Genomic DNA, 10069 nt, shown 5'->3' on the forward strand with positions numbered 1-10069 from the left:
CCATGCAACAAGAGTAGTACACAGGCCACATAGGGAATTTCATTTTTTCTAGCAGCCACATTAACAAGGTAAAAAGAAATGAATGAAATTAATAATATATTTCATTTAATGCAATATACCTAAAAATTAACATTTAAACCAATAGTCAATGGAAACATTTATTAATGAGGTATTTAACATTTTTTTTTGCGTATTGAGTCTTCAGAACCCAGTGTGTATTACACTTACAGCATGGCTCATTTTGGACTGACTACATACCTCAAGGCCCACGAAGCTAATGGCTACTGTATTATACATGTGGGATACTTTACATATCCTCATGGTTCACATCTGCTCCATCCCCTTCATTTTCCCACTCAATCCTGCTTCACCCACTCAACTGCAGCTTCCTGACTTCCCTGAAGGGTGGCCTCTCTCTTCAAAGCCTACCCCTCTGTCCAGGTCTTACTTCGCTCCCTCCAGTCCAGGACCTTGGACTTCACAGCTGACTCTCTCTCCCCTGGGAACTTACCCCACATTTCTCTCTTCTCCAATCCTGGGCAGCCCCCACCTCTGCTCATCTTATTGCATCTCCCAGCTGGAAGAAGAGGGTCCCACAGACCCACACAGCTAAGCCCAGCTGCCCCGCCCCCACCCCACCAGGCTTCACTAACCCAGTCACCTCTTATGACACCAGATGGCCATTCCCTTCTGCTGATTCTCCAACCTTCTCTGGTGTCCTGGGGCCCTGCCCTCCTTTCTGTTTCTTCTCAGCCACTTCTCATTTTGCTGCCAGAACTCTAGAGAAATAGAGGTCAGATGATCTGGCACCATAAGTAATCTGTTGTCCCCCAAAAAAACCTCTCCAGAGCTTCCACTGCTTTTATGCACCTCTGAGGAAGAGGTGTCCTTCCATGATTCAAAGCAATCTCCTGTCTTGTCGTTCTGTTTCCTTACAACTTGCTAGGCTCCCCAGTTCCCTCCCTCTCTACATTCCCTTCCTGATGTCTTCTCTTCATTCCAGAAATATTCTCAAGGTTCTTTTAACCTGAAGACAAACCCTCCTCAGTTTTGAGGTCCAGCTCTTGCTATCTTCCTGTCGCTTTCCTCAGCTGAGCCTCCTGAATGCTGCCTCTGCTCTCCGGTTCCAGACCAAACTCTAACCCACTCAGTCTGGCTTCTGTTCCCAGCACACCACCAAACTGTCTCCTGATGACACTGTTGTCTTTTTCTCAGGATTCTTTCTTTTCCTTGCAGTGGGATTTCCTTCCTTCCTTTCCTTTTAGAATGCTGCTGCCGCTAAGTCGCTTCAGTCATGTCCGACTCTGTGCAACCCCATGGACTATAGCCCACCAGGCTTCCCCGTCCCTGGGATTCTCCAGGCAAGAACACTGGAGTGGGTTGCCATTTCCTTCTCCAATGCATGAAAGTGAAAAGTGAAAGTGAAGTTGCTCAGTCGTGTCCGACTCTTCGAGACCCCATGGACTGCAGCCCACCAGGCTCCTCCGTCCACGGGATTTTCCAGGCAAGAGTAGTGGAGTGGGGTGCCATTGCCTTCTCTGTCCTTTTAGAATAGAGAGATTATAATTTGATATATTAACCAATGTGGTCCTTCCTTGCTCCTTCAAAGTTAGACCATGAAGCTGAAGCTTCAAGGTTTATTGCCCTGAGGAGGTTGGCACAGCTGAATGTAGGAATCAGAGCTCAACTCTTGGCTTCTGTTGCTAGAAGAGCTTCAGCAATTCATAGCAGAGATTATGGTCTTGAAAGACGTGACTTTTATACTATAATCCATGTCTTCAAACTGGAATACATGAAGTCTTTCCAAGGGAAATTCAGACAAGCATAGTTTGAAGGGAATTAGTTTTCAGATCCTCAACTTTTTCCCTAAAATTGGCCTGAGAATACACCTGTGGTGGAGATTTCATTCTAGTTCTCTTTCCCCATCTTCATTTTCAAAACGATCTGTCAAACATTTTACACAGACAGAGACAGCAACATTTAACCACTCCAAATCTTCCCAGGGTGCACCGCCCCGGATGCCATATGGGGATATAAGCTAGTGTCAATGAAGTGTCAGCGAAGATTCCTTTCATCAAGACACCAATATCCAAAGAAGAGTTTGTGGTATTAATACTTTTCTAACTTATCTAGTGTCTGTGTTGACATGTGAAGCCCGGTGTTTTAAACTGGGATATTTTGGTCCAAGATAGGTCTTTAAAAATGTTAAGTAGCACAGTGCTATGAGGACATATTTTTAAAAATCATTACTGACTAGTAATTCACCCATTTAAAGTATAGAATTCAATGGCTTTTATATATTCACAGAGTTCTCCAATTATTGCAACAATCAATTTTAGGACATTTTCATCACTCCAAAAAGAACTCTTGTACCCCATAGCTCTAACTCTCTAGCCCCCTCAATTCCCTAGCCCCAGGCAGCCAATGATTTAGTTTCTGACTCTATGGATTAGTCTATTCTAGACATTTCATATAAAATGTGACCTTCTTTTCTGGCTTTCATTTAGCATAATGTTTTCAAGTTTCACCCATGTTGTAGCATGTAATTCATTCCTTTTTACGGCTGGATACTATACCATTGTGAGGTTATACCACATTTTATGTATCTGTTTATCAGTTAATAGATATTTGGTTTGCTTCCACTTCTTGGCTATTATGAATAGTACTCAATGAACATTTGTGTACAAGGTTTTGTGTTCACACAGGTTTTCATTTCTCTACACCTAGGAATAGAATTGTTAGATCAAATTTTAACTCTGTGTTTAATCACTTGAGGAACTGCCAGACTGTTTCCCAAAGCAGCTGGTGGCATTCCCACCAGCAATATATGAGGGATCCAACTTTTCCGCCCCCTCACCAGCACTTCTTATTATCTGTCTTTCCACAAACAGTCATCCTAGTGAGAGAAAGCGGCATCTCATTGTGGTTTTGGTTTGCATTGCCCTGATGCCTAGAGATGCTGGATATCTTTTCAGGGGCTTATTTTTGATGACAGCTGTTATCAGAGAAAGTATTATTCTTGAGGAAGAGTTCTCAAGGTACAAAGGTAGTGGGACTCAGAAACATGACAGTCTTTGTGCCATTATTTCATTCAGGCCACAGAATCGTAACAAGTATCTATTCCTTCCTACCAAGCCATCTATCTTAGAATATTAAAGATTTTTTAAAGTGTGTGAGAAAATATCCACTACCAAGCACATCCTGTCTGCATTTTCACCATTCTCAGTAATGAGAAAAATGCTCCCATTCTCCTGGGTCTATTTGGTACAATTTAAAAGATGACATAAAAAATTCTACACTTACGTTCAAAAGAACAATGTTACATCTTTGAACAAAAGTAAATATATCACGTTAGAACGCTTATTATTAGAATGCTTTATTCAGAGTTGTATGAAACATTTAAAACCTTTTTAATTAGGAATATATAACCCACACAGAAAAGCAACAATACGTAATTGTATAGCTTAATGAATTATAACTATTGTAAATATCCATGTAACTATTACTGAGTTCAAGCAACAGAATATTGCCAATATCTCAAAAGTCTCCAATGTGGCCCCTTCCTGATTACACCTCTTCTCTGCTCTCTGAGCTTTATGATAATGCCTTCCTTGCTTTTTTTTCATCATCGTTTCCTGACCAGGGATCTAACTCAAACCCTCAGCAGTGAAAGCACAGGCTCCTAACCACTCGACCGCTAGGGAATTCCCTGTTTCTTGCTCAGTATTCCTGCCTGGAGAATCCTCGCGGACAGAGGTGCCTGGCCAGCTACAGTTCATGCTGCTAAGTCACTTCAGTCGTGTCCAACTCTGGGCAACCCCATAGATGGCAGCCCACTAGGCTCCCCCATCCCTGGGATTCTCCAGGGCAAGAACACTAGAGTGGGTTGCCATTTCCTTCTCCAATGCATGAAAGTGAAAAGTGAAAGGGAAGTCGCTAAATCCCTCAGTTTATGGGGTTGCAAAAAGTCAGACACGACTGAGCGACTAAGCACAGCACATAGCTTTACTGTCTAAGTAGGCATTTCTAATACATAGATTAGTTCAGCCTGCCTTTGAACTTTACATAAGAGACTTGTGCTGTATGAATTATTTTGTGTCTGGCTTCTTTCACTCAAATTGTTTTCACAATTGATCCGTGTTGTTGTATCTAGGTATAGTTCTTCCCATTCATCTTCTGTATAGTATTCTGTCATATGAGTATATCCTTTTATTTATCCAGTCTCCTGTTCATGGATATCTGGGTGGTTTCCAGTTTGGACAATTACAGACAATGCTATTCTTGTGAATGTATCTTGATACATGTGTACTCAACTTTATCTAGAACATAAGTGGAATTGCTGTCTTCATTTCTAGATAATGCCAAATTATTTCGCAAAGTGGTTGTGCCAGTTTTACATTGCCATCAGCAGTACTTGAGAACTCATGTTGTTTCTACATGCTTCCCAATCAATACTTAGTATTGTCAGACTTTTATTATTGCCAATCAGATATGAAGTATTATCTCAATGCAGTTTTAATTTCCATTCTCTTGATTGATAATTAAAGGTTAAACACCTTTTAATGTTTATTGGACATTTGTATTCCCTCTTTTGTGAAATCTTTTTTTCTATTTGGTTATTTTCTCTTTTTGACTTGTTGGAATTCTTTTTTTTTTTCTTTTTTCAATTTTTTTGAGTTAGACCATTTAAAAAAGTTTTCTGTTTTAAAGTTTGATTTGGACCATTTTTAAAGTTTATTGAATTTGTTACAATATTGCTTCTGTTGTTTATTTTCTGGTTTTCTGGCTGGGAGGCATGTGGGATCTTAGCTCCCCAACCAGGGAACCATCAAACCCACACCTCTGCATTGGAAAGTGAAGTCTTAACCACTGGACCACCAGGGAAGTCCCTGGAATTCTTAATATAGACTAGATATGAGTTGTCTACCAGTTTCAAATGTGGTAAATATCTTCTCCCATTCTGTGGCTTGCCCTTCCACTCATAATGGTATATTTTAATTTTAATTAGTCTGATTTGTCTTTTCATTTTTGGTTACTGCTCTTGATACTTGAGGAAACCATTCTTTATCCTGAGGTCACAAATATCCCATATGGATACATAATTGTCCCAGAACCAATTTTCCCACTTCTCTGCAGTGCCACCCTTGTTGTAAATCACATGTCCATACATGGGGACGTGCTTATGAGCTCTCTTCTTCCATTGGTCTATTCCTCTGACCTTACACTAATAGTACAGCCTCCAGTTCTATAGCTTTGTCATATCCGATGTGGTTTAGAATTTGTTTGTCAAGATCCACAAAACTGTTGAGGTTTTGATTGTGATTGGGCTGAATTTATAGATCAATTTAGGGAAATTTCATATATTTACAGTATCAGTTTTTAAAATTCATTGACATGGTATATTTCCATTTTAGGGAGTCTTCTGTAATTCTTCTTAATGTTTTATACTTTGTAGAGGTCTCACATAATGTTTGTTAGATTTATTCCTAGGTACTGGACATTTTAAAATTAATATATTTAAAAAATATATAGTCATATATATTAGATATGTTCTTTTAAAATATATAGCATTCTTTGAAAAATTCATTTCTTCTTTTTAGTCTATAGAAATACATTGATTTCTGTATATTGATTTTGTACTTAGCAGATTGTAGGGGATCTTTCTATATTCCAGATGTGAGCTGTTTCAGTTGTACATGTGGTAAATATCTTCTCTCCACTCAATATGAATCATAGCTCTAAATGTAAAATGTAAAACTACAAAACTTTTAGAAAAAAACATGGACCAAATCTTTGTAACTGGGGGTTAAGCAAAGATTTTTTAGATATGACATGCAAAAAGCATGATCCATTTCAGTTCAGTTCAGTGGCTCACTCATGTCCAACTCTTTGTGACCCCATGGACTACAGCACGCCAGGATTCCCTGTCCATTACCAACTCCCGGAGCTTGCTCAAACTCATGTCCATTGAGTCACTCATGCCATCCAACCATCTCATCCTGTATTATCCCCTTCTCCTCCTGCCTTCAATCTTGCCCAGCATCAGGGTCTTTTCAAATGAGTCAGTTCTTCACATCAGGTGGCCAAAGTATTGGAGTTTCAGCTTCAGCATCAGTCCTTCCAAGGAATATTCAGGACTGATTTCCTTTAGGATGGACTGGTTGGATCTCCTTGCAGTCCAACGGACTCTCAACAGTCTTCTCCAACACCACAGTTCAAAAGCATCAATTCTTCGGCACTCAGCCTTGTTTGTAGTCCAACTCTCAAATCCACGCATGACTGGAAAAACCACAGCTTTGACTGTATGGACCTTTGTCAACAAAGTAATGTCTCTGCTTTTTAATATGCTGTCTAGGTTTGTCATAGCTTTTCTTCCAAGGAGCAAGCGTCTTTTAATTTCATGGCTGCAGTAACCATCTGCAGCTATTTTGGAGCCCAAGAAAATAAAGTCTGTCACTGTTTCCATTGTTTCCCCATGTATTTGTCCTGAAGTGATGGGACCGGATGCCATGATCTTCATTGGGTTTTTGAATCTGTAGATTTATATCTTTGCCAAATTTGGCAAGTTTTCAGCTCTTATTATTTCAGATATTTTTTCCAGCTTTGTACACTTTCTATTTTCTTTATGGAAGTCTGATGCAACAAATGTTACACTTTTTGTTGTTGTTGTTCCACAGGTTCCTGGGGCTCTTTTCAGCTTTTTTTCCTCACTGTTCAGACTAATGTCTTCTGATCAGTCTTCATATTCAGTAACTCTTACCTCTGTCATCTCCATTTTGCTTTGGGATCTATCTGAGTTTGTAAATTTTTGTTTTTAAAAGTTTCCAGTTCAAACATTTCCATTTTGTTATTTATATTTTATAATTTCTTTACTGAAGTTTTCTAATTTTTCAGTTGTTCCAAGGATGTTTACAATTATTTGTATGAGCACTTTTATAATAGCTGATGTAAGTCTTTGTTAGATAACTCCAATATCTAAATCATCTTGGTATTGATATGTGTGGATTGTCTTGTGTGAGTGTGTGTGTGTGTGTGTGTGTGTGTGAGTTGAGATTTTCCTGGTTATTCATATGCTAGGTAATTCTAGATTGTATCTTAAATATTTTGAATACTATGACATGAGACTTTGGGTCTTATTTAAAGAATAAAGAATGTGGATATTTTTGTACTAGTATTTAATTGACCAAACTAGTTTCAGGATATAAGTTCTAACTGACCTCCTTTGGACTGTGGTTAGAATTTCATCCCAATCTTCAAAGGTTTTGTACCGGTATTTGAATCTGTCCCATGTTTGGGCCACCTAGTGACCAATCTGGGACGTCAGTTCAGTTCAGTCGCTCAATCATGTCCCACTCTTTGTGACCCCATGGACTGCTGCACTCCAGGCCTCTCTGTCCATCCCCAGCTCCCAGAGTTTACTCAAACTCATGTCCATTGAGTTAGTGATGCCATCCAAACATCTCATCCTCTGTCGTCCCCTTTTCCTCCTGCCTTCTATCTTTCCCAGTATCAGGGTCTTTTCAAATGAATCAGTTCTTGGCATCGGGTGGCCAAAGTATTGGAGTTTCAGCTTCAGCATCTGTCCTTCCAATGAATATTCAGGACTGATTTCCTTTAGGATGGACTGGTTGGATCTCCTTGCAGTCCAAGGGACTCTCAACAGTCTTCTCCAACACCACAGTTCAAAAGCATCAATTCTTCAGCATTCAGCTTTCTTTATAGTCCAACTCTCACATCCATACATGACTACTGGAAAAACCATAGCTTTTACTAGACAGACCTTTGTTGGCAAAGTAATATCTCTGCTTTTTAATAAGCTGTCTAGTTGGTCATAACATTTCTTCCAAGGAGTAAATGTCTTTTAATTTCATGGCTGCAGTCACCATCTGCAGTGATTTTGAAGCCCCCCCAAATAAAGTCAGCCACTGTTTCCACTGTTTCTCCATCTATTTCCCATGAAGTGATGGGACCAGATGCCATGATCTTCGTTTTCTGAATGTTGAGCTTTAAGCCAACTTTTTCACTCTCCTCTTTCACTTTCATCAAGAAGCTCTTTAGTTCTTCTTCACTTTTTGCCATAAGGGTGGTGTCATCTGCATATCTGAGGTTATTGATATTTCTCCTGGCAATCTTGATTCTGGCTTGTGCTTCATCCAGTCCAGCATTTCTCATGATGTACTCTGCATATAAGTTAAATAAGCAGGGTGACAATATACAGCCTTGACATACTCCTTTCCCGATTTGGAAGCAGTCTGTTGTTTCATGTCCAGTTCTAACTGTTGCTTCCTGACCTGCATACAGATTTCTCAAGAGGCAGGTCAGGTGGTCTGGTATTCCCATCTCTTTCAGAATTTTCCACAGTTTGTGGTGATCCACACAGTCAAAGGTTTTGGCATAGTCAATAAAGCAGAAGTAGATGTTTTTCTGGACCTCTCTTGCTTTTTCAATGATCCAGCAGACGCTGGCAATTTGATCTCTGGTACATTTGCCTTTTCTAAATCCAGCTTGAACATCTGGAAGTTCACGGTTCACATACTGTTGAAGCCTGGCTTGGAGAATTTTGAGCATTACTTTGCTAGTGTGTGAGATGAGTGCAATTGTGCAGTAGTTTGAGCATTCTTTGGCATTGCCTTTCTTAGAGATTGGAATGAAAACTGACCTTTTCCAGTCCTGTGGCCACTGCTGAGTTTTCCAAATTTGCTGGCATATTGAGTGCAACACTTTCACAGCATCATCTTTCAGGATTTGACATAGCTCAACTGGAATTCCATCACCTCCACTAGCTTTGTTTGTAGTGATGCTTCCTAAGGCCCACCTGACTTCACATTCCAGGATGTCTGGCTCTAGGTTGGTGATCATACCATCATGATTATCTGGGTCACGAGGACCTTTTTTGTATAGTTCTGTGTATTCTTGCCACCTCTTCTTAATATCTTCTGCTTCTGTTAAGTCCATACCATTTCTGTCCTTTATTGAGCCCATCTTTGCATGAAATGTTTCCTTGGTATCTCTAATTTTCTTGAAGAGATTTCTAGTCTTTCCCATTCTATTGTTATCCTCTATTTCTTTGCATTGGTCACTGAGGAAGGCTTTCTTATCTCTCCTTGTTATTCTTTGGAACTCTGTATTCAAATGGGAATATCTTTCCTTTTCTCCTTTGCTTTTTGCTTCTCTTCTTTTCATAGCTGTTTGTAAGGCCTCCTCAAGACAACCATTTTGCCTTTTTGCATTTCTTTTTCTTGGGGATGGTCTTGATCCCTGCCTCCTGTACAACGTCAGGAACCTCCGTCCATAGTTCTTGAGGCACTCTATCAGATCTAATTCCTTGAATCTATTTGTCACTTCCACTGGATAGTCATAAATATTTGATTTAGGTCATACCTGAATGGTCTAGTGATTTTCCCTACTTTCTTCAGTTTCAGTCTGAATTTGGCAATAAGGAGTTCATGATCTGAGCCACAGTCAGCTTGCGGTCTTGTTTTTGCTGACTGTATAGAGCTTCTCCATCTTTGGCTGCAAAAAATATAATCAATCTGATTTCGGTATTGGCCATCTGGTGATGTCCATGTACAGGGTCTTCTCTTGTGTTGTTGGAAGAGGGAATTTGCTATGACCAGTTCGTTCTCTTGGCAAAACTCTGTTAGCCTTTGCCCTGCTTCATTCTGTACTCCAAGGCCAAATTTGCCTGTTACTCCAGGTATTTCTTGACTTCCTACTTTTGCATTCCAGTCCCCTATAATGAAAATGACATCTTTTTTGTATGTGTTAGTTCTAGAAGGTCTTGTAGGTCTTCATAGAATCATTCAACTTCAGCTTCTTCAGCATTATTGGTTGGTGCTTTCCCTGGTGGCTCAGATGGTAAAGCGTCTGTCTGCAATGCTAGAGACCCAGGTTCGATCCCTGGATTGGGAAGATCCCCTGGAGAAGGAAATGGCAACCCACTCCAGTACCCTTGCCTGGAAAATCCCATGGACAGAGGAGCTTGGTAGGCTATAGTCCATGGGGTCTCAAAGAGTTGGACACAACTGAGCGACTTCACTTTCTTTCTTTAGGCTTGGATTACTGTGAT

The sequence above is a fragment of the Bos javanicus genome, chromosome 8 (assembly GCF_032452875.1).
Source record: "Bos javanicus breed banteng chromosome 8, ARS-OSU_banteng_1.0, whole genome shotgun sequence".
Lineage (NCBI taxonomy): Eukaryota > Metazoa > Chordata > Mammalia > Artiodactyla > Bovidae > Bos > Bos javanicus.